The sequence below is a fragment of the Cavia porcellus genome, unplaced genomic scaffold (genome assembly GCF_034190915.1).
Source record: "Cavia porcellus strain 051 isolate PalLab524CR breed Dunkin Hartley unplaced genomic scaffold, mCavPor4.1 scaffold_15, whole genome shotgun sequence".
NCBI classification, from domain to species: domain Eukaryota; kingdom Metazoa; phylum Chordata; class Mammalia; order Rodentia; family Caviidae; genus Cavia; species Cavia porcellus.
Window position 1 is genome coordinate 60,735,737 of NW_026947498.1, and position 27,015 is coordinate 60,762,751.

General features: G+C 34.0%; 1 protein-coding gene across 33 annotated transcripts in view; it reads right to left on the reverse strand.

Annotated features, from left to right (window-relative positions):
- Zbtb20 (zinc finger and BTB domain containing 20) overlaps window positions 1–27,015 on the reverse strand; it is an 838,748-nt gene that overhangs the window by 362,064 nt on the left and 449,669 nt on the right. For all 33 annotated transcript variants that reach the window (XM_063225304.1, XM_063225278.1, XM_063225281.1 and 30 more), the window contains one exon: window positions 1,131–1,177. The gene's annotated coding sequence lies outside the window, so the exon portion shown is untranslated. The remainder of the gene's footprint in view (window positions 1–1,130; window positions 1,178–27,015) is intronic.

Genomic DNA, 27,015 nt, shown 5'->3' on the forward strand with positions numbered 1-27,015 from the left:
AGGGATTATGTGCAACAGATATGGAAAATTCCTGCTAGAAAGCTACCTTTATTACCCTAAGAGATGATCTGCCTCACTTTACGCACATTCATATGAAGTGAAGTGGAGTGTAACTTTTAAAGATTTGGCTATGATGTTCATGACTAAATAAGCCTGGAATCAGGCAGAGCACAGTCAGTCAGATGCCAGGCAAGATACCTTCTCCTTCCTCCTTCCCTTGTGGTGTAGTATTTGCCACTGCTTTTCAGTGCAGTGAAAACTCAGCTCTTTGGAGCTCTGTGTACTCACCAATGCTCTACCAATTCACCCTGAGTCTGATCTGTGCTCTCCTCCCAACCACTGACATATCCATAATTCTAGAAGGTCACCCTTTCCTGGAATTTTACAAATCTTCATTAAAAGACACAGACACAAAAACATCAAATTGTGATGACTTGCAGCTCTGGTCTTGGTCCTCTGACTTAATTTGAAAAGATGAGAGGGGCTTTATTCATATCTGGTAGAGGCACTTGTCTGTTTGCGGTTATATGCAAGAGTACTCATATCTGCTTTTAAGATTAATACAAAAGGATCAAATACATTTTGAATTTATAGAATATAAATGGGTAAAGTATCACAAAATGTATTTGGAAGGTTTCATATGTATGTACTTAATGCCAAACATTCAATGTTCCACAAAGGAAGGATCAGTGTCCTCTTTTATCTTATCAACCTTCTTTGCACTCTGGAGTTGTCTTTGCGGGGGTGAGGGGGCGATACACACACACACACACACACACACACACACACACACACCCCTTTGAGAGACTTCCAAACAAGTCTCTGAGCACTTCTATCACCCTACGAAACAAAGTCATTTGAAAAATGTTTATCATTATCTATGATAATGGGTCTTGGGATCATGCTTGTTATACTTGCAATGTGGTATTTCAAATGAACAAGATATGAAAGATATTTAACAAGGTATTTAACAATGTCAAAATATATTCTGTTCAAATTTAGTACTTCTGGTTATAAACCCACTACAACCCTGTAGGCTTAATATTTTTATGAAGATAATAGAAATATATTTGTCTCTTTTTCACCTCAAAATTCTAGACTGCCCCTTAGAGATAATGAAAGTTACTTACAGCCAGCAATGTTGTGAGGAATATCGAGTTATTGATGGCAACACATTCTGAAATGAAAAGAATATAGTAAGTGCAAGATACTTAATAAATATATGATAATTTGGCAATCACAGAAAAAAATCTATTTGTTACTTTTATCTTATCTCACAAGCAGTGAGAGCACTGACTCAGTGATACTATATAGAAAATAAAAAATTCTTCCCTTTAGGATGAAAAGGTAACCATTTACTGAAAAAGTAGCTTTTGTAACTGCTTGCATGTTTGATTTGAGTGTCTCCAACCAGTGGTTATGAATAACTTGCTGTCCACTTCTGCAATTCACTGTAACTTGTGTTGAGAAAGTTATGTTTTATGCTCAATTATCCATGGTCTGTTTAAAAAAAATAAATCAAATCATTGTAAACCATTAGGATTTGTAGCTCCATTTGAACTTTACTGGGCTTTTAATTAAACATCTTGTAAATAAAAACAAACTGGTTTCTCGTTGTTTTGGTTTTTTTTGTTAACTTATGTTCTGAATATAAATACTGTGGCAATGGTGGGAAAACAAGTTATGGATTATTTATCCTGGCTTTATGAGTTATGATTTGCTGGCCTTATCCTCCTTCATGAGTATAAATAAATGTACAATCTTATATTCCAAGTCTGGTAAGATAAATGCAAGGAACGAACTGAAACCTTTTAAAACAGACACATTTATGCTGTTACAGGACAACAAAACAAATCCTAAATTAACATTCTAAAAGTTTCTACTGTAGAGCAACAAACTCCCCAAATATTATACAATCAGTATTTTCACAACTGCTTTCCTAATAGCATTTTATTAGTAATATCACAGGTGTTTGTTTCTTTTCAATGTTTTTAAAATTTAGAAGCCACAAATTGTTTTTCCAGAGATCACCTCCAACACCTAATAATACCGTCACAAGAGAGCTTTCAAAGTGTCTAATACGTTTAATTTAAGCCAAAGGTAATTTAGAAAGATCAGGAATTTGTGCAGCTAAAAGTTATGTAAAAGAATCACTCCATATAAAATTTTTCTATAGCTATCATCTTAGGTCCTATAGAAAGAAAAGAAGTCTAAAAAAATTGGTCAGAGGAATTAAGAAAAGTCAAGAGTCAAAGAAGCCTGGAGCAGAGTACAGAGGAGTATATTTTATGAGAGCCAGAACCTAAAGTACTACCACATTTGAATATGAAATTTAATGAGGATCACTAAGGTAGCTTGCCAAAAATTATGCTTTTCAAATAAGCCAACAGCCTATGCAGCAATGACCACTGAAAAGGACCTCTAGAAAAGATGTAAAATTACTTTTTGAAATTTGCTACTCTTATAGAGATGGGATTATAAGAAATTTCTCATTAAATAGTATGATACATCATCTGCTTCTAGAATGCAAAGAGCTTTATATCTACTATGTTTTACTCCTGTATTACCATAAGCTCTGAGGAAACAACCATAAAAGTTCTCTCATCAGATCGCAGAAATATAGAAAATATTTATGAAGCTGCTACTGTATGTCAGGTGAAGTGGTTCTGCTTGAAAATACTAAATCGACGCCTGGATTGTTGTCATAACACTGGACACTATCTGTCATTACTGCCACTAGCAGAAGAGAGATGAGGTTGAATGATCAACATACGAAAAATTGGGAAAGTTGCTAAAATTCCCCATAGCTTTTGCATGTTCCTGGAATAAAAAGTTCAGGTTTTCCAGTCCTTCCTAAGTTTGGATTCTGAATTAGAAAAGAAATCTGTAAGTAGCCTATAAGGTCCCCAGAACTGTGGTTGCAACAGAAAATGACTGAACATACATGGTTGGCTCACATAGGATATTTGGGACAAAAAGGTCAGCTTTGTCCTAGCATATTTCAGAGAGCTGGAAACGCCACCAAGATGGCCTGGAACGACCTCTGACATGGGCAGCAGGAAATCAACTTCAGAATTTTTCCTCTACTTCTTTTATAACCAGATACCTCTTTCTTGCCAACCAAGAAAATGCTATTCTTCCTCCTTGTTAGGATTCTAAGTTTCTTTTGTTAAAAACAAAATCCAGGCAATTGATTTGAATATCAGGGTACTTAAAATAACTTTCTATATATGGAGCCATACGTATAAAATAAAGCTTTGGTTAAAAGATTATTAATCATATAAAAATTACATTATAAAGAATGCACTTTACACTTTACTGAAATACAGAAAATATTTATGAAGCTGCTACTATGTGTCAGGCACATTAAAGCAATTCTGTCTGAACAGGCAAGTTAGTGCTGAGGTTCTTGAAACATTAAAAAATATTTCCCCTACTGGCAATAGCAACAACAAAAGAAATGCTACACAATTTTTAAAAATAATTAAATACTAATATCTAAAATTGCATCTTGCAATCCAAAATCAGCTTTAATACACGTAGAGGGATATTTAGAAAAATGTATGAGTAAATATGATTTTATAGTTAAGCATTAAATTATTTTAAATCTATTTTTATTTTATTATTTTTATACAAATCTCTTATTTATAGGATTTTTTAGGAAAAAATGAAGGAAATATATTTATAAAATATTTTCAAAGTGCATTATTAGGTTATTTATTTGAGCTCATTCTGTTTTTCTGAAGTGGGAATTCACTGCTATGAACTTTCCTCTTAGGACTGCTTTTGTTGGGTCCCCTAGTTTCTAGTATGTCATACTGGCATTATCTCTTGTTTGTAGGAACTGTCTAATTTCTTCTTTAATTTCATCTGTGACCCACTGATTATTCAAGAGAGTATTGTTTAATTTCCATGTGCTTGCATGCATTATGAGGTTTCTTTTGCCATTGATTTCCACCTTTATTGCACTATATAATAACACACATGGGGTAATTTTGATTCTTTTGCATTTACTTAAGTATACTTTTTGGGCTACTATGTGATCTGTTTTGGAGAAGATTCCACATTTTTCTAAGAAGAATGTGTATCTTGTAGTTGAGTGAAAAACTTTGTAGATACATACAGTGTATCTACAAACTTTCACAAACTGAATTCTTTCCTTGATTCTGGTCACAAATTGAATTGGTCGTGAACCAAATCATATTTCCATATAAGGTCAAAAATAAATGTAACCACTCAATTTTATTTGTTTAATGACCAGAAGAGTGGAAAGAAATATATATGTGAACCGAGGTACTACTGTGTCAAGTCCATTTGTTTGAAGGTTTAGTTAAACTTTGATATTTCTTTGTTGATTTTTCGTCTAATTGATCTGTCCATCTGTGACAGTGGGGTGCTGAGGTCCCCCAGGTGTTTATCTGACTTTTACATGTCCATTAGTTGCTTATTTTATGAAGCTGACTATGCTGGTATTTGGTGAGTATTTTTATAATTGTTAACTTCTTCTGTTGAATCAGTCCCATTACTAGTATATAGTAACCTTTTTTTTTTGTCTTTACTGATTAGTGTTAACTTAAACTGTATCTTTTTTAATTCAGTGTGTTTTTTGTTTGCTGCATATTGGTGGATTTTGGTTCTTGATCCATGAATCTGTCTTTTGGTTGGGGATTGAGAGTTATTACTGTGAAGTACTGACATTTATGTAACTGCATTATTTTCCTGATACTAATTTCATCACCCCCCTCCTTCTAGGTCTGCCTGGTATCTGTCTGTCTTTCTTTCTTTCTTTTCTTTTTTCTTTTTTACTTATTGACATTGTCTTTTTCTAGGATATGCTTGAGTGCTAGAGAATTTTTCATAATGCTGGTTTGGTGGTCATGAATTTCTTGACCTTATTTTTCCATCAGTTGTAAAGGAAAAATGTGCAGGATCCATAAGTTGAAATTGCAAGTTGTTATCTTTTAGGGCTTGAAACACTTCACTCCAGTTCCTCCTGGTCTTTAAGGTTTGCATAGAAGAGTCTTCTGCAAGGGACTGTATGTGATATGTTGCCTTTCTCTAAAAGCTTTTAAGATTTAATGTTGGTGATGGGCTTCTGAAATTTTAGTGGTATGGAGAGTTTTCCATTTTGCTCATGACTACTTGGTATGCTATTTGTCTCACTTATCTGTATGCTAATTTCTTTCCCTCTATTTGGTAAGTTTTCTGCCACTATTTCTGTGACTAGTTTTTTATGCCATTTGTCTTCTGACATTTCACTTATTTCAAGTTTAGATTAGTCTTCTTTACATCTCTAGCAGTTGTTGGATCAATTTTTCATTCCCTTATTGTTCTCAAGGTTGTATGAAAACAAAAACAATCCACACCCAAAGCTAATATGAGGATGGAAATTATAAAGATTCATATGAACTACAAAAGCTGAACCAAGAGGATATAAAAGTCTTAAATGAGCCAATATCAGGTAGTGAAATCGAGTATACACTAAAATAAATAAACTACCAACTAAGAAAAGTCCAGATTCTGATGAATTCACTGCCAAATTCTACAAAAACTTTAGAGAAGTTCTAACATCACTACTCCTCATATTCTTCAAAGAAATAAAAAGGAAAGCAGTACTCCCAAAGTCATTCCTGAAGCAACAATTACTCTGATTTCAAAACCAGAAAATGATCCAACCAGGAAAGAGTAGGATAGGCCAGTTTCTCCAGTGAACACAGATGCAAAAATTCTCAATAAGATAGTGGCAAATAAAATGCAAGAAAACATTAAAAAGATCATATATCATGACAGTAGAATACAGGGATTCTAGGGATTCCAGGGATGTAGGAATGGTTCAACATACACAAATCAATAAATACAATGCACCACATAAACAGAAGCAAGGACAAAAATCACATGATCACCTCAGTAGATGCAGAAAAAGCACTTAATAAAATTCAGTATCCATTCATTTTAAAAATGATGAAGAAAAGAGTAATAGTAAGTCTTTATCAAGTCATAAAAGCCACCTCTGACAAAACAACTGCCAACATCATACTATAGAAGCCAGTTTTTTCTCTGAAATCAGTAACAAGACTTCTACATGATTTTCTATATAGAAGCCCCCAGAAACTCCATCAAAAGATTCCTAGAACTAATATCCAAAATTCAGCAGTATGGCAGGATATGAAGTCAACACTCAAAAATCTGGAGCATTCCTGCATATCAATAACAAACCCATTGGGAGGGAAATAGGGAAACAGTACTTTCACAATAGCATCAAGATAAATGAAGTACTTAGAAATCAATCAAACCAAGGAAGTGAAAGAACTCTACAATAAAAACTATAGTACTCTGTAAAAGGAGATTGAATAGTATTTCAGGATATGGAAAGATAACCTTGTTTCTGGATAGGCAGAACCAATACAGTCAAAATAGCCATCCTTCCAAAACTGTTATACAGATTTAACACAAAACCAGTCAAAATACCAATATCATTCCTTACAGAGCTGGAGAACGTAATATTAAGATTCTTATAAGACCTAGAATAGCAAAAGCAATTCTGGGCAACAAAGGCCAGGCAAAGGGAATCACAATACTTGGGGAGGGGGGCTGGCAGCCGGGGACCACAATCTTGGACTTCAAGTTATACTAAAAAGCTACAGTGACAAAAGCAGTATGATGAAGGCAAAAACAAAACAAACAAACAGGAAAACTAGACTCACTGATCAATGAAACAGATTAGAAGATACAGAAACAATTCTATATGCAGTCAGCATATTATTATTATTATTATTATTATTTTTACAAAGGTATCAAATACCTTCACTGAAGGAAAGAAAGCCTATTTGACAAACTGTTCTGGGACAACTGGCTACCTACATGCTACAGGTTGAACTTAGACCTGTATCTTTCACTATAAACTAAACAAAAATCAAAATGGATTAAAGATTTAAACATTAGAACCGGAGTACTAACTCTGCTGTAAGACAAAATAGGTAAAACTCCTGAAGACATAAGTATAGGCAAAGAGTTTTGAACAAAACCTCAGTTGCACAAGATATAATGCAAAGAATCAACAAATGGGATCACACTGAATTAAAAGGTTTAACACACCAAAAGGAATCTAGTAAAAGAGTAAAGAGACAACTCACATGATGGGAAAGCATTTTCTGACAAAAGACCAGAATACATAAAGAACTCAAAAATATTAGACAATCCCAGATTTCACGACCCAATTCAAAAATGGGGATCTCAAATGAATAAACAATTCTCAGATCAAGAAATGAAAACAGCCAATAAATGTGAAAAAATATTCATTACTGCTGGCTATTAGAGAAATGCAAATTAAAAACAACATGGAACACTGAAATTCCCTCTCACTTCAAAAAGAATGGCTTCCATCAACAAACCAACCAATAACAAATGCTGGTTAGATTGTGGGGAGAAAGTAACCCTTTTCCCCTGGTGGTAGAGCTATAAACTGATACAATCATTGTGAAAATCAGTATGGAGATTCCTCAAAAAAACTAAAAGTAGAAATTCCATTTGATGCAGCTATTTCCCTTCTAGATAGAAGGAAAAAAAATAAAGACATCACACCACAGTGACGTATGCTCACTCAATGTTTAAAGCAGCACAATTCATAATAGCTAAATGTTGGAAGTAGCCTATATGTCCATTACCAGATGAATAGATGAATGGATAAAAATGCGGTATACACACTGGAGTACTATCTGCTATAAAGAGGATAAACTTTAGTCATTTGTAGGAAAATGAGTACACCTTGAGACCATTATGTTAAGTAGAATAACTCAGACACACAAGCTTAAATACATGGTTTCATATATATATATGAGACATAATATTTTGAAACAAAGAAAGAATAAAGATACAGAATCTCAAGAAAAAATAATAGGAGATTAACAATGATTAATGTATTATATATTGATATCTTTAAAGTATTTGCTCCAATGATAAGATATAGGCACAAAAATGATCAAAGAACTTATATACAAATAATCATTTCCTTTTTAAAAATCTTTTTCCCCAAGCCAGTTGTCTGTCTCTTTTGAGCAGTTTTTTCCCCTTTCACTTTCAAAATAGGTTACATTTTGAATCTTATTTACTATTTCAGTTGTTTACACTAGGGAAATAAAATGATGTTTACATATATTAGTCTGGAGTTATTTCACTTTTGAGAATGATATTAAATTGCCTCCATTTACAAGAAAAGCCTTGAGTTTATCTTTCTTTATAACTGAGTAGTACTCCATTGTATAGAAATATCACATCTTTTTATACATTATAAAAGACTTACAAAAAAAAAGAGAAAGAAACAAGAAGTTAGTGTGTCCCACTGTAGACAATGTATCTACTATCCTTTTATTCTTTTGTCTTTTTGAGACAGGGTTTCATTATACAGCTCCTGCTGGCCTTGAACTCATTTTGTAGCCCAGGCTGGCCTCCTTGCAGCAATCCTTCTGCCTCAGCCTCCAAGAATGCTAGGATTACAGGTATGTACAACCATGCCCAGTCTTGGAGAATATAGTTAAATGTACACTTGGACTTAGTACAAGTGTCTTAATATGTTTTATATGTTTCTTGAGTTATTAGTTTTGTTTTCAATCCATATGCTGTATATGGCAATTAAGTTTATGAGTCTTTACATGGCAATTAACTTTATAAGGCTTTATTGATAAGTGAATCTGGCAGATGCTAGAAAAATAAAAAGGGAATGAAAGGAGGGTGGGAAAGAAGGGAAGTAAAATTTGTTATGTACATGTACCAATCCTCTGAAAGTAATCATTATATACTATAAGCATGTAGTAATAAAAGTTTAAAAGTTTTTGAAATATACATTAGTTTAGTCATTGTTCCTATTAAGACAGCTATGTCCCTATGTTGTTATAAGTAGAGAGACCAATAATCACGAGGACCTCGATCAGTTTCTGTTATAAATGAGAAATATACATTCAAGTGAAACCAGAAAAAAACAGATTAAAATCTCCTGACTTTGATTTTTGTCTTGGGCAGCACAGTTTTCCACACATAGGAATTTTAAACTTCAATAGCTAACACATATCAAAAAGTTTTGAAAATTATTATACTATATATATTTTTTTAAATTAAAGGGAAAAGCTATCTCACCTTCAGTACAATCAAATAAATGCATTTCTCACAGCTGTAACATCTGGGAAGTAAAACCTAAAGAATGATGCTGATCTCAATTAGAAGATGACTAAGTGCCTGAGTAAGTCTTACTCGTACACTGATGACCATATTCATCCTCTTTCCTACACACCTTTTACATTCCGTGCAGCACCACTATAAACACTTTTTTCTATCAGAAATCTAACAGTGTGCTGTGCTATGTTTTATGTAGGTTTATAACTATTTTATAATCATTTGACATGTAGACACTAAAATACAAATAATAAAACACAATTAAAAATCTCTCCAACCTCTCTTACCAGACAAACTTGGTTTCCAGAGCACATTAACTAGTTCAGTGAAACAAAATACTGAAACAATGAAGAATGACTAGTAAACTGCATGAAAATCTTATTGTGTCTCCACTTAAACTGCAAAGGGAGCTACTTCGATACAAAAATGGGGGATTGTGTGGCAAAGGGATGAAGAGTTACAGAGAAAGAGAGAGCAAGTGAGGGAGCAAACTTTTACTACACATTTGAGTAGTAAAGAAAGTCAGGACAGTATAATTAATCCAAAGGTGTTCCAGAGAGTAGCTGTGATAGGAAAGTATTAAATGAAAACATTATAAGTTCTTAGGTAAAACCATCCTTTCAGGGAGAAATTCTACAGGAGATTGCAGTAGGTATCTTCTAGCATCTAGATGTTTTCTCTTCCATTAAGGCTTTGAAGCTTGAATGTTCATCATGAGAAAAAAATACAGCTTTATACAGCCACCAAAATAAAAAGCAAAAGAAAGATGTGTTTATGTAAATGTTTTTTACATTAAATATTACATCAGGATAATTTTAAGAGAAAGCGTTTATGAAGGTGCCAACATGTCTTCTTTATCTTTCTTCTATTTATTTTATTTTATTTTTTTATTTAGAGAAAAAAAGCAAAACAGAAAAACGGGCAGAAAGAATACAGAATTTTAAAAAATAACACTAAGAAATCACTAGTTGATAAATTACATATTGTCATCCTAGAAATAGTTGTTCAAGTTACAAAATCAAAGCATAAAATGTGGACAATCAAACAATGACCGAGCAAACCATTCTGTTCAATAAACCAACAAAAGCTTAGTAGTATGGTTATCTCTTTCTTCTTTTTAAAATTTCATGCTTAGAATATTGTTTATTTTGCATGCAGTAAGTAGAAACACCTCAGAATAATTCCAGTGTCATATTACCTGGAAAATTCATTGTATCACAAATGGTCACAAAAGGCACTGGTAAATATGGGACATTTTGCTGCTGCCTAGCACAACTAGAAATGGCCATAGATGTTAACTAACTCCCTTCTAAACAGTCTGAGAAAAAAGAAAAAAGCTGTAAGTTTCCCCATCTGTTATTTCCCTTTTTTTTTCTTTTTGGCTGTGGAAAAGAAAAATTATGCAAGAGCTTTTGAATGTTAAGGCTGTGTGTGCTTTTTCCCTTTCTGTCTCTGTGTACCGGTTATGTGATGTTGCATAACTGAGTACAGAGTAGGCGGTTAGCGTTTACTATTGATTTACACTATGCAATCTAATGAATTCAGAACACTCAAAAGAAACAAGCGAAAGAAATAGGGAGTAAAAACAGATAGTGGGACAGGGAGTGTTAAAAGAAGGCATGAAGGACAGTAGGAGAGAGCTTACTCTATTTAGAGAAGGAATTCTAATACTTGGAATTGGTTCATTTTTATTTCCTTTCACTCTGACTTTTGGTTATGGTTCTGGTCTCAGAAAAAAATGGATATGAGTTAGTGACCCCAATATTTCAATGAGGATCACCTGCAGGTAAATATTTGAACATACTAATGTGTCAAATTACTTGAAAGCAATTCCATTAAACTGCCAGACTTCGCAATATGCACCTATTTATCATTCTTTGCATTTGTGAATCTGTATCTGTAACGTTAATGCTGTGGTCCAACTAGTTTATCTAAAAAATTATCTGAAAAATTATATAATAGAGGATTATCATTGGGTCAAAGAAAAATATGTTCTATTTTATCAATCTCCTTTAAAATTACATGAAGAATACATATAGAAATTTTTGACTAGGTCACATATTACTTTAGAAGTTAAGCCAAATTATTTGGCTGACAGAGCAGTCCACAACAGGATAATAAAAGAGAAATGGGTGAAATGAGAAAGAAGAAGATTAGGATCTGAAAATACTTGCAGAAAAATTTAACAGTTTCTTATTTTTTATCTAAGCAAAGCACTTGGCTTGATCAGGACTAGTACAGACAATCCCATTCTTCAAGGCTGCTTGGAGCTCTCCATCATTCAATACGGTGAATTTCCAAAGGTTAGGCCAGAAAGTAGGGGTGAAGTTAATTCTGTCTCTCTTGACAGAATCTTTCTTTCTTAAGTGCCATCCTGTGGCTGAGAACAACCACAATGGTGAGAAGGAAAAACAGAAGTTCTCTTTATGTAGCAGGCAGTTCAAGAGCTACACAGGGGACTTGTTTTCAGCCTGAATGTCTATTTGTAAATGGTACCTGGACAAATCTCAGGAGGTTATCCAAAACAACAACATCAAAACAGCCATTTGGGATTCATTTCCCATCATTCAACTGTCTTTATTTTTACCTATTTAGCTTACAAAATGTTAAATGAAGACCTACTTCATCCATTTGGCAGATACTTTAAGGACAGATCATGGTACCACACCTTTTTATACCAAACACCTAACACCTGGTGATTCTTTATCTCAGCTCAGTAAACATTTGTTGAGTTTATAAAATGATTATAGAGGAAATGGATATATAGAAAAACTGTATTACAAAAGGCTCAGAAAAAAATATTTGAATGTTTTATAGGAAATTTTAGGCTGTATTATTCTGTCACTTGTCTGCAGGCAAATAATGTAAAGGAAACATGAGGCAGTTATTTGGGGGTCAGCTGACATCACTGCCATCACTGTATTAAAGTGTTTAACAAAATTATAATACTGATAACATCAGCAAATTTTGTGTTCATTTCTGCTGTTTTGGGCTATTTTGTATGTCAGTCCTGGGCACAGAAAAGTTCATTTTAATTTCCATGGACATGTTCTAAAGGAAAAGTCATGGGATATCAACATAATTTGTCTTTTAAAAAATACTGAGAAGAATGTAGCCAGTTAGTAATGAGAAAAAATATAGCTTTTTGTTGAAGGGCAAGGCAGCTTGAGTTTTGATTAGGTTATGCAAATTTAAATTAATAGAAGGGCAAGCAGGAATGTACTGATTTCCATTTTCCTGGTGAAACAGAAGTTTTATGAGAAAAAAACAATTCTGGATTAGAAAAATCAGAAACTCTATGTTACTGTTAATCGGTGAATAGGCTTTTAGAAAAAGAACTGCAATCTCGCTCTTAAATTTTCAGTGGAAGATCCTAAAGCAGGTTTTACAATGGTAGCCATATTGTTTTTTTTTAAAAAATGAAACCATCTTTTACTAAAAGTATTAAGCATGCACATGTCACCCCAAACTTTCAAAAAGTATTTTTTTCCAAACTCTGGTCATCCATTTAATGTAACCAATTCCAGCAACTTCTTCAGTGAGTTTCTTGGCAATATGTTAACAAGATCACTCCATGTACTTTTTATGGATTTTTCAAAGTAGATGACAATTTTTCCTTTCTCCTCATTTTATATATGAAGATTCCAAGGCTCAGAATCAATTTTCTCAGGAGCATATATTTTGAGACAGAGATGGGACTAGTATCTAAAGCTCATAAAACTTTTTTCACTAAATCAAAGTATATGAATTGAATCTTATGCCATAGGGAAGGATTTCAAAGGATTCTTGTATAAGACAAGAAATCCTTACATTATGTAAAACATTCACCTCAAAACTATTTTACTTAATTTTTTATCTTAAATGTGAGTCTCCTGTTTACATTGTTGCTGCTTCTTTTCTTTCTCCTGTTATATTTTTGATTTTTGAATGGTCCCCTCACTTCCATTCTGTGTCTGCTTTATATGTATCTTCCTTGGCTTTAGTTTCGTTCTTTCCATTCAAATGCCATCTATTTAGCAATTTCTATGTATTCCCTTTTCTCAATCATTGTTAAAATGCTTTGAAAGTTTCAAAAATTACAAAGGTTGAAAAAGTATGAGTTCACTGACATGTAATATATTATAAATATAATCTACCTTTATTATATACTTTAAATTTTTTTTAAAAAAGGAATAGAATTTTGCCAATTGAGGTAAAGAATGGTACAAATGTATTGTCAACAAAAACACAGAGACCTATGTAAAGTATCTCATCAAAGTTAGCAAAGGCTCTTAATTTCTGAAGAAGAACTTGTTTTCTGTTATAGTGTGCTACCTTCTTTTTCCTCTTCTTTCTTTCCTTTCTATAAACACGCATATTTGAGACTGAGCATGGCATACAGGAAGGGAGCTGGAGAAATTCCAGTGGCTTAATGATTGAGACCAAAAAAACTGAGAAAGGGATGCACAATATATAACTATAGAAATACAGAAAATGATGTCTGAGGAAGTTAAATGAGAACTTGGACATGAGAAAGAGGTTTCTGGATAGCAGGGACATTGTTGCCAGATTATTATAGTTAGGATTTGTCATTCCATTACAAGTTTTATCATGATGGGGTTTAGAATCCAGGTAAATGATTAGCTGTTTTCTGAAATGGAGCTCCAGATATATCAGAATGGTAACTTTATTATTTTTTTCCAGCCCTTAAAAAAGGAAATACACAACTGTTCAGCACTTTTAGCTTTATATTCTGAGCTCACACCTTTTCCTAAAACCTGTAGGTACTAATTACCAAGCTAAACCTGTAGGAGCCAAGGTGAGCACCATCTACGCAAAACAGAGCACAAGAACTTACTGCATGGCTGGACAATATGGTATTTCTTAGTATTTCAGAATGTCAACGCACAACATTTCATTTCATTTTATTGATGTGAATAGGACCTCAGCAATACTTTCCTCAAGGTCTTTCACTCCTCTTTGCTAACTTGCTGTAGAAAACATTCCAATTACAGGATACAGGAATTTCTAACGGTATTTTCAGATCATTTTCCTTTTAAGTCCATTCTCAGAGTGGGTATTAGGCAAATGATAATTTTACAAATCCTTTGCCTCTCTTTTTCTAGTATTGGCTACAATGATAAAACTAATAGGTTAGGAAACTAGTATTTATTGACTACATACTCCATTAATATTATTTTGTTTAATACAAACCTAGTATGAATTACTATAGGCCCAAGTTTTATAGAGTAGTAACTTAGTTACAAAGTGGTTACAATTCTGTCTAAGGAAGCAGAACTAATTAAAAAGTTGTAAAGAGAATTCCGAATCAGTAAGACTCTGGGCCCACAGATACTGCAATGTATCACAATGCCAGGAGCAGAACATAAGTCCTCTCACAAAAAATTCTCCAGGATGATATCCACCTCAGCTTCCAAATAAAATGTGGGAAGAGTAAATGATTCCCCCAAACAGATAGCTTTTTGTTTTCTTTTTTACTTCTGATAAATCCTTGCTTATTCAAATGCAAATATCTACATGCATATCTGGAAAATGTTCTTTGTCTTGGAAAAGGAAATGCACAATTCTTAGGAATCTTTAAAAGCAGACCAGAGATTTTCAAGTTTTAAAAAAATTTTTTAAACACTATTAGTAGATGAAGTTTTTAAAAATATAACACACATAAATCACATGATTAATACAACATTAACATTTGTCTTGTATACATAAGTTTTTTTTTTTTTCCTTGCCAAAATTCCTGGCACTTTCTATTAAATACTTGACTAAAACTAATCAGTAAATATATTGTCAGGAGAGAAGGAAACAAATGAAAAACAAGGAACGTATGCACATATGACTTCCCTCAGAATTTTAATCCTAAAAGATTTCTTAAGCAAAATGGGTCACAGACTTTAGTTTAGGTTATATGTATATGTTTGTTTGTGTGTCTGTAAAAAAAAAAAAAAGGAGTTTTATTATATTAAGTTGGTAAGTGATTATTTTTTCTAATCTTCTTTACTGAACCTGCTAATGTAGCTATACTTTTTTAAATAAAAAAAGAGATACAATACTCTTTTTTAAATAAACACTTGTTCAAGATAATGTTAGAGTTTGTCAGGTAAATAATAGAATACTTAAGTCTATATTCTGAAGCTCTGTAGAGTTCATAAGTTTATGTATTAGTATGAAGTATTTTTTTCAAAATAAGATATAAAGTAGAGGGCTGCAGATGTAACTCAGTGGTAGAGTGTTTGCCTAACATGACAAGGCCCTGAGTTCAATCTCTAGTACCACCAAAAACAGAACAAGACAAAAAGCTCCCAAAAAACAAAAAGTAAAGAAAAGTATAACTACCACTAGACAAAAAAAAGGGCAACATTTCATCATCCCAAAAAGTATATGCGCTAAGCACAGGATATAAAATGAATGTATACTCTGTTTTATTAACACAATGCTTTTTAAAAGAATTTTATATACCCCTCTATGTGTGTGTGTATGACATATACTATGTTGTTATTTATTTATTTGGGATCAGGGATCAAACTCATGACCTTGCACTTGCCACACAGGTGCTTATGCCACTAAACTAAATCCCTGGCAACATATACTATGTTATTTAAGACTCCTGGAACATTTTAAAATTTATTTTTCAAAAATAAGTTTATTAACAACAAAGTAGCTGTAGCCAGATGAATTTCAGAAAAGAATTAGCAGTTTTTAGAGAGCAACAACTCATCCCTCAACTTTTAATGAGTTCCTATTATTTCGCCCAGCCCTCCTTTTTCCCCCTGAAGTCTAAACTAGGATTGGGAGCAGGAAAGTGAAATATTAACTCCTGATGGAGGAGAAGCATGCAAGAGAGAACTAGAAACTATTCCTGTCGTTTTCGTCTCATCTCTATCAGGAAAAGCAACTAAACTAAACCACAGGGAAAACAGGACGAGTAACCACTGAAGTTTTTCATACTGGACATAATCAGGTTATGTGTTTGCACAGGCACAAGGATCTCTTCAAATTTTAGCTTCTGTAGATGTTTCTGCAAGAACATATGTTAAGAGATGAGAGCTGTTAGGATACACATGTGGTGTAGGGGGAAGAGGAGATGTTCCTTTTAAAAACTTGTATATAAACATGGGACCAAGATATATCTTGCAATATTAAAAAATATTCAGTAATTTGAAGGAGCTAAAATGACTCACAATATCTTCCTTACTAAAACAAAACAAAATAGAGCAAAAACTCACAACCAATTATTTTGACTGATGAGAATAGACAGTGATATGAAAGTAACAGATGGATGCCTACGTTTACACACACCACACACTCACTAAACACAACCATAATGTCCCCAAGATCGAGAATTAACAATGGGTACTCTGGCCTTCAAGTTATCTCCTTTAGGTGGCTTTCCTTAAAGATTTCAGAGGCATCTGTGCAAAATAATGTAAAATAAAACCAGTGCATCTGTCCAGAAGTAGAAATAGGAGAGAGCTGCAAATCATATCCTGTGGACAAAGGGTATTTAGGTGTCACCTTTACCAAATCTTTTCTCAGGACTGGAATAGGGTTTCTATTCTTGTTTCTTTATTGTCTGGTAGTGTTTTTAGGAAAACTGACATGTCTGTACTCTTAAAAAAAAAACCATCACACTATCTGGCAACTCAAAACTTTCATAAATGCAGTAATTAAAAGTAATAAATCTTGCTAATTTCGCCTCAAAGTTGAAAGAAAGGTTACTTTCTTACCTTACATCATGTCTCCTGATCTGTCAGTGTCATTCAGTCAATAATTTCAATGTCAGTTACTGATTTTCAATACTTTTATTATAAGACTGCAAGCAATAATGAAATGGTGCTGATCCGCTTGCTTTCACTATATATAACATCTATATTTATATACTTATGCTTCTATTTGCAGCTATATTTATCTGCTTTATCTGCCTACAGTGCATCTGTTTCTCATACACACAGACGTATATTTATATATATACACACATACTGTATATATATATATATGTGTGTGGCATATATAAACACACATACAATAAAAATGTATGAATATATACTAGCATGATTACTTCGGCCACCACGGATGTGCACACACACTTAAAAACATGAAAAATTTACAAAGCACACAAATGTACATGTAAACACGGTTGCAGGGAAAAGCAGAGTTTAACAGCAGCTCTGTTTGCCATATTGGCTGCTGGTCTTTGAGACTTACACATAGTGGTATGATGTGTCACAGACTACCTCAGAAGAAAAAATTTTTCTGAAAGCAAAATTATATAAACAAGTAGGCACTTTGTAGTCCAACTCACTCGTTTTAGAGATGAAGAAACAGATATTAAGAAGAGAAACAGGGTTATAGTTTTTGCTGGAAGGTAAACCTAAACCTCTGCCTTTTAAAGAAAAACTTCCTGTGCCACATAAATGATGTAACTTTTTTTTCCAAACTCAATACCATTATTTCATAATTGGTATACTTTGTTATTTTTCTCTTTCCTTACTACATGAGATATAAGTAGCCAACATTCACTGAGGGTCAGGCGTTCTTCTAACTAGCTGTCATGCATTATTTCTTTTAACAAATATAATACCTCTAGAAGGTAGTTACCACTATTCATTCTCATACCACACATTAAAAAAGACCCAGGTTCTGTGACTTAAACAATACTCTCCTTACTACATAGAAAGTAAGCAGGACTGAGCTCCTGTGATGCTCAAGGCTATGTTTTTTTCCACTGGACAAGAATGCCTTCTTACTATATATCTCAATGTCAAATCACTGCTCGTCCTTGCCATCAAAGCTAGCTGTTTTCTAACCCTAAAAACTGCTCTGTTTTAGAACATATAAAAAGTCTAAAAGAGAAGTTCTTCCAGCTGGAACAAAACTATAGGAAAGGAGAAAAGTTAAAACTATATATTCCCAGAATTGAGCTCCAATTCTGTATTAGAGAATTGAGTTATGCACAATTTAGGCCAAAAATTTCCCCCAGGGTTGATTTGTGATTTGAAGTCTTAATAACTTTAGTTTATGAACATTTTATATCTTTTTTATCCAATGGTTACTGAAAACTGATAATATTGATCCAGTTGAGAAATAGGGGCACAAGAAAATGAAGAATAAAAGCAAAAAACCAAATCCCCTCTCCCCTTTTTGCTCTGTTGGAGTAACACTTCTAAAACACTCTTCAAAAATTACAAAGCCAGTGCCCATAATCAGGTTTTGCTTCCATTCAAACAGTTAAGGACAAATTCAGAAAGAGAAAATATCTACATATGATAGATAACTTTCTTCTAATAGTCACCAGTTGTGAGCCACCCAAGCAAAAAAAAAAAAAAAAAAAAAAAAGAGTTTTACAGTTTGGCTAACACAGAATCCAATACTGGGAGATGCCATGTGGATTTGTGAAACTCCCTGGGAAATACTGATTCCATAAGCCAAAGCTGGGAAATTACAGTGATGCATACATGCAGCTCTTCATCTATAACATTTGATAATTGCTATTTGTGAATTAAATCCAAATTATAAAAAAACTAGTTTCAGACCTGTGTCACAAGTGATACACTTTATTTAACTCTCAGAACTAGATGATCTCTTGAATTTGAAGCCCAGGTTTTCCACTTATTTATAGTATAGCTCTAAGTATATCATATAAGCCATTCTGAATTTCAGTTTTGTCAACTATGGAATGAAGAATAAAAGCACATATTTTACAGAAGCATTGTGGGGATTACACTTAGTCTCAGCACAACATCTCTCGGATTGAATATTAATTGTTAAATGTTTAGGAAGGCCACTGGCTGTGACTGACACAGAACCCTCCTAGGATAACAGGATATCTGAGATATTTTTTGTGCTGGTTTTTTAATTTTAAATTTCTATTAGTACATATATATAGTACATAATGATTATATTCATTATCGAGAATTGATACATTTACACAACACATTTTAATTTTTTCTATAACCTTTTCTCCTCTCCTCTTCATGTCTTTTTGAAAGTTTTGGTGGTTGGGTATGTCCCAAGTAAGAAAGAAAGCATTTCAGAGAGTAATATTTTCAGTGGAATATCTGAGACACTTAAAAATTGTTGGCATTTATGATTACTGGTACTCACAGTTCACAGCTGGGCAAAATGAACCTCAGAAATGCTTTCCCCAAGTCAATAATAATAATAACAATAATAATAATGATACCAGCAGGGGTAAGTAGAATTTCTGCCTTTTGACATCTAAATCCCATAGTGCCCAGCTGAGTAATAACTTGCAAGGTCACAGATACAAAGGGCCATGCTCTCCCCAAGGCTCTGTGAGATTATTCACTGAGGCCAAAACATTAGGTAATGCTGTGTACATCTGCTGAGATAAAAAGGGCGTGCCAGGCTTAGGTCAGGGTTTTAGGTTATGCGGGTGGGGTGAAGAGTGGTTTTCAGATCAAGTGATGAGAATATTTTATTCAGGCAAAGAATAGCCCATAATTAATATAAGAGGAGAGAAAAACTCTCATCAAGGGGAGGTAGGTGAGAACACAGACCTTTTAGGGCTCAGGCAGGTAATTATCTCAAAGAGGAAAACTTCCTTGTGTTCATAAACACTGAAAAGTGAACCAAAATACCTAGAGTACAGTATAAATACTACTATCCCAATAATACACACACATGTTCCACCAATGTTTTTTATGCACATTTTAATTAAGAGATCAGAATCAAGCATTAAAATGTTATTAAGTGTCTTGTTTACATTGTTGCTATATGTCACTTAATGCATTTTCAAAAGAACTACTTGGAATTTTTATGTCATAGCTACAACTGTTCGACTAATGTACACCCCTGTTAGCTAACATTTATTTTAGGTATTCCTGTTTCTTCAGTTCTCAATCAAGGAGTCCTCATCCCCTCCATCTGACCCCATTACAGTAGGACAAAATGCATTACAATGACCCCAAACTGTAGGAAGTTCTAGGTTATGGATTTTTCACAAGAAGTCCAATCTCAAATATTCTCCCGTGGTCTTCACTGAAAAACAATCTGTGTACTCATGCTGTACTCTTCCTCTAAGTGTTCTGGAAAACTTCAGGAACCTCAAGCTAGCATCAGAGAACCTTGTTTTAAAAATATTTTAAAATTAATATATGTACACATTAAGTACATTTATTGTGGGGAATCAGTACATACTCATTAAATTTTGATCCCTTACTCTCTTGTCACTTGCTGCACAGACTCTCAAGGAAACGACATAATAGGGGAAATGGGAATGGGTAGACTTAATTGTTGCCCTCAGCCCATAGCCTATTTCTAGCCTATAACTTATTCCCACTTAGTGCTGCAGGCATCCCCTGAGCTCTCTGCTTTACTCTAGGGTTGAAGTAAGTACTCACACTTCCCCTTCTCTAGGATAAAACTGGTATCATGACTTATATAATCTTTACCTGTACGTGTGGCTCACAAGTGTCTTGTAGTCTATATACATCACCTGCTTTAAGTATTTTAACCACAACAGCATTGTCCTAGAAACCTAAATTTCATAATATACCTTATGAATCATGGTATATGTGATTGTAAAATCTCAGAGAGAAGGACTCATGCAAAGCATGTTCAGTTCAGTGCCAAGTACATTGTAACTATTCAATCAGTTCAAGTAAGTTAAGTTTTTTTTCTTTTTCTTCCTCTTGTCTCTTCCCCAGGAGAAACCAAATGTTTGTGAAGAGCAGGCATACAAAAGGAATACATTCTAATTTTATTGTCAATTTATATTATCTAAACTGTCTCATTTATAGCATCATTGACTACAAAAATGCTTTTGTTACATTAAGCCGTAACCTTGAGGTAAAAATAAATCAAATCTACAACTGGTGGGCCACATCAGGCCCTTTGGGAAGGAAAAGAATAAAGTAGACATGATACTCTGGAGAGCATTTTAATAACATACATCAAAACCTTAAAAAGATAAAATCTCTTGACCCAGATTTTTAAAGAAATTTATGTTAAGAATATAATCAAAGATCTATGCAAAAATTTACTGAGGTTTATCATGATAAACAGAAAAACATAAAAACTTGCAATATTATCTGACAATAGACAGTTGGTTAAATAAATCTGAGTACATGCATTTATTAAAATACTATGCAGTTATTAAAAATCATAATTTCAATACTGCATAAGGACAAAAAAGTTCTGGAATATTATTATTATTATTAGCAAAAGCATATTAACCAACAATATATAAAGGATGATCTATTGTTTAAATACACAGGGCTATGTTAAATACTATAAATTTAATGAATTACTTGAGAAATGATAGCAATGTATACATATGGGGGAAAGATAGGAAAAATGAAAAGTACTTGGTTTCTGGGGAGAACTGTGAATATTTTTATTTACTTTGATTTTTTCCATAAAGTACAGTAATTTTACATCATGTTTTATTTACAACATGAATCTAAGTAAGCCTTCTTTTCCAAAGGTCTGAAAAAGTGACTTTCTTTAGGCATTCTTATCCCTAGGAGTCCTTCTTTTTCTTATAAAGACTGACTGCTTCTTAAACCTTTAGTCTTTGAGACTATGTAGTTATAATAGATAATTTACTTCTTAAATAAACAGAACTTTAAGAGTTATGTGACTCTGGTTGGGTATTAGCTCAGTGGTATAACAGTTTTGCTTTGATAGTAGGTCCCTCCTTAAAAAAAAACAGCAATGGAATAACGATAGAAATAGGAAGAGGAAGTGGAAGACGAATAGAACATTAATGATAGAGAATGTTAGAATTTGTGCTAGGTTCTGCACTTATACTTTTTCTATGGTTTTAAACTTGGTTTTCAACTCAGGATAAGTTAATATCATTATCCTATATTATTTAGGCCCATGCATAATACTTCTGTTTTGATGACTTCCTAATCATTTATTTCATCAATACCAATCTGCTTAAGAGATTTTGATGCAATAGAGAATAAACTAAGCACAATGAGTCAGTCCTTCAAGAAAGTCACCTTAGGTTTGGTCCAATGAGGAGGAGCTCGGGTTAATGCATTTTCATTCCCTATGCAGCATTTGATACAGTAATCATGGTACTTTTCATATCCAGAAGTCTTCATAAAAGCTACAACCCCCCTGTGACTCTTAACTTACTTCCAGTCCCACATCTAGCCATTCAGGATTGTGTAAAAGCCCACAAAGTAGAAAGAAAATAGGACAGGCCATAGATAACCTCATGGTATAAAACAAGAAAAAGGTGTATAGACTTTTAGCGCTAAAGGAAAAATTAGACAGTGATATAGATTAAAAATTGAGCCATGATACTTCAGATATATATTAAAGATTCATGAATGGTGAAGCAAGAAGAAACTTCTCTACCTATGAATCCAGTACAAACAATCTATACAGGAATATTAACTGAACTAAATTATCACAGGTTTAGGAAGGACCAATGCTCTGAAACAGGCTTATTTTGGAAAACACAAATGTCAGACTTATTGCAAGACCTAGAGTAAAGATTTTCAGAAGTGATACACACGTGTCTGCATGTTTGAATGTGTCTCTGAAGTACACTACAACTGAGAACTAGTAAGATACTGGGCAAGTTCTCTTAGCTCTAGCCAGCATTTATAAGTGCATCTCAATGAACTTCACAAACATAAATTCTGTTCATGTTAGGCCAGTCTCTTTGTTCTTCATCCTTCTCCCTAAAACAGAGAAGTTAGTTTTATACAAGTGCTTGCAACTTTTTCTCTGGGATGCTCTGCCTGCTCCTTACTGACTGATCAAATTCTCTCCATTTTGCCAACGGGTTTAAGTTTATTTCCTTTTAACTCACATAGATTTCCATAAATAAAAAAATTACAGAATGATCTTTTTTCCCATCTTATATAATTACTAAAACAACAATCTGTTTGTCTTGTAGTCTTGTTGGTATCTCTTTGTCACATACAACAGGGACTTTTAAAGAATAGCAGAATAAATGAAAGCATCACTTGCCTATGAATCAACAAATAACACACGATATGTATATATCTCCAAAAACTCCTTTGAATTAATTCCTTGTTCCCTGCAGCCTTACATTCTAAAGAAAAAATATATATAGAAACAAAGAATTTGACTCTCTAGCCCTAGGAGTTAATGATCCTGAGCTCCTGAATGATATAACTTACTGTTTACTACATCATTTCACCTGGGTAAGAATCCCAATGTCAACATGCTTTGAAACTAAATTGTAATTATTTCTTTCCCCAAATCAGTTACCGTCTCTATATCTCCCTTAGTTCACAACTTCATGAAGATAATGACATTAACGTTCATCCAGTGGTTTAGGTGAAATGCTGAGACCCATAATAGATGCCTCTTTCATGTACATCGGTCGAGTCCATTAGCAGTTGCTGCCAGCCGGGCCTTCACAACAAGTGGAATTTACCCCCGTTGCATGTCTGCACCCACTACCATTGCCCATCATACAACTGAGCAAACACGGTAACTCCTGACTGTTCTTCCTGCTCCATCTGACCTACTTAGCTTATTTTCCACAAATTAGCCACAGATCTCTTTGCATCCATAAAAAGAAAGCACACATCATTTACGACACCACCTCACGGCATCCTGTCACACTCTAGAATGGCGCGCGCGCGCGCACGTGTGTGTGTGTGTGTGTGTGTGTGTGTGTGTGTGTGATCCTAACTGTGTACAAGAGCCCTATCACTTTACTCATGTAAGCTAGACATTTCTTCTTGCTTTTCCTGGAATATTTCAAGTTGTTATTCGAGGCTTTTGAATTGTATCTTCCCTCCTCCTAAAATGCCTTTCCTCCTGGTCACCATATGCTTGGCTTTTTCTCTTTTAAATTTATTCTGAAGCATCCTGCTCAATGAGACCTTCTTTACCTAACCTATTTCAAATTGTATTTTCCACATGGTTCATTGTCTACCTCCATGCCATTTGTTATTTCCTTCCAAGATTTCATGTTTTAAAATAATATTTTTGTTTATTTGTTAGTTATCTTTCCTGCTACTATAAAATAAGTTTCATAGGGGAATTTGTATATACTCTTACTGAATTTCTAGTAATTAGAAAAACCTTGGAAATATTGTGGGTGTTTGATAGCTATTAAATGACTGAGTATAAGTGAATAAATAAAATTTCTTAGTACTTAAAAATCTCATCCCAGTCACATAAGCTTTAACTAAAAACATTTTATTCTTCATATTGCAGTGACATTTTGTTTTGTTCCAGAAGACTCTATTCTTTCCATCTGACTGCACAGGCCAGTCTGGACAACAATCTATATACTACAGTTAAGTTACTTATAATAGAGATCTTAGAGAAGTAAATTTAGAGAGTTGGAGAAAAACACTATTCTGTACAGGCTTATTAGAGAAAAGTTTTCTCAGCTAAATGACCTTCGTGAAGTAGGGTGTGATCTTGTGCTAGGGAACTCCCAATCTTGAGGGGAAATATCAGGTATCCCTTTGTATTATTTATTCTGTACTAAGTATAGCTTATCTCTGTATTTGTAATGTTCAAAGCATCTTGCAAAGTGGAGTAGAGCTTAAATAAATTTTTATTAAACAAATGGACAAACCAATCCATGCAGCATCAAAGTTTTAATTGCTGTTCTAGACTGAGCTTTATGATAGTGCTAACTAATCTTGGTGAATAAAACAATTGCCTCAGCACCCATGTTTATAGCAGCAAAATTTGTAATAACTAAGTCTTGGAACAACCCAAAAGCCCATCAACTATGGCATGGATAAAAAAGATGCAATTTTGTACAATGGAGTATTACTCAACTAGAAAGAAGGATAAACTTGATGCTTTTCATTGTCTCCCTAGTATAAAAAAAAAAAAAAACAAACTTCTGAAACAGTGATAAAATCCAAAATATATAATAGATACTGTGCAGATGAAAAGTAAAGAAAGTGCTCTAAAAAAAAAGGACAATCAGGATAGAGAAAAAGAGAAAGGGAAGAAGGGAAAAGATTACATATGTGTGTGTGTGTGTGTGTGTGTGTGTGTGTGTACGTGTGTATGATAGGTAACTATAATACTAATCTCTGTTAAGTTCATCAAAAAGAAATCTGTGCCTCACTGTTTAATCATTTGTTCATGCCTAAATCTTGAAACCTGAACAGCTACTTCTAAGATAACAATACGTAATATATCAGGTAGTATTATTTTCTTACTATTTTTTTGAAATTTTATATGATTTTTTTAAAAATGAAAAAAGAAAGAAAATGAAACAAAACATTGCCTCAATTAGAGGTATGCTATATAAAATTTATTTTTGAAACTCTCCTTCATAAGATTGGATTAAGAATCCACTTTGAAGGGTCATGTCCTTTCCATTTTATATCTCCAAGTCTTAGTATAGTGGTTTAAAGAAAGAAAAACCCCAAAATACAGAGAACCTAGAATTCCTGGAAGTAATCACTGAGAATTAGAGAATGCCAGTCTGACATGATTATCAGATGTGAGTCGATGAAAATCATGCCAACTAACATATGGATTTCTCTACAGTGTTTCTATGTAAGACATGAGCTCTAAGATTATTTCCTGAACACAGGGGATCAGAACGGATGGTAATTATTTACTACAAGATTGCAGACACTCAGTGTTGACACTACAGTTCTTTACTCAATTCTCTCTTAGAGTTAGCTAAACTTTTTACACGTGGATATAATTTTTTTAAAAAGTTTTCTAACAGCAATACCAGTGATGATGAAATATAAAATGTAACTAAATTAAACAATGTGTTTGTGAGTATCTGTACAACCAGAAGCCTACGACTGAGGAGGTTCCTAGGATTTGAGATTTTTAGTGTTAAAAAAGGAAACTTCCAGGCTGGTCAGGACAAACTAATTATATTCATGGCATAATTTTCTCATTTAGCTGCCAATTACTCTTATTTACCTATTCTTACTTACTATCATGGTTTATGTTTGTGGTCCCCAAGCTTCATGTGTCTGCATTGTGCATTTGTGATTGGTTCATTGTCTAGTGCTTGGATTGATGGTGGCACCCACATAGGGGTGGAGCCAGGATGTAATGTAATGGCAGGAAGAAGGTGTGTCTCACTCTCTCTTGCTGGTTTCTGCCTTGCTGTTTGCAGCCGCCAAGAACTGCGGCTCTGTCATGCCACCCTGCCTTGGAGACAACTGAGTATAAACTAAAACCTCCAAAAAACTGTAAGAAATAAACCTTTCCTTTCCCAACTTTAGGCTTTAGGTATTTTGTCTCAGCGATGAGTAAAAAGTAACTAAGACAGAATTTGGTGTGGGGTCAGTTGCTGTGACTATACCTGACCATGTTTTTCGAGAGGCTTTGGAAATGGCTTGTGGGCAGAGCAAGGTTCAGACCTGTCACCTGGATTCATAGAGCTGAAGCAGCTTAGGATGCTCTGTAGAGAAGATTATGGTCAGAGCTCAGGAGACCAGAAGGCTGATAAAAAGCCTCATGGTAAAGATGAGGCTTGGGAGGTTTCTGCTGGGAAGAAGGACTACATTGGTTGTTGGACTCCTCATGATGAGTGTTATGGCTTGGCAGAAAATTTGTCTGCATTTTGCCAATACCCAGAGACTTTGCCTGGACTGGAATGGACTGATTAATCTGGAAAAGGAAATTTCAAAGCAGTCGATTGTTGAGGCTGTGGCATGGCTATTGTTGGGGGCTTTTAGCCAGCTTTATGTTGCAAATCAAGAGCAAAGAGCCCAGCAGGATAATTTACAATACTGTGAGTTTGGCCAGAAGGAAAACTCCAGCAAAGATGTGGATTGTGAAATTCAAACTGAAAAGTTCAATGCTGAGAAGAAACAGAGAGATAAGAAAGATGGCACCAGGGTATTGCAGGAAGCAGCAGGTTCCCACCCTTTGCAGCCTTAAAGCTGC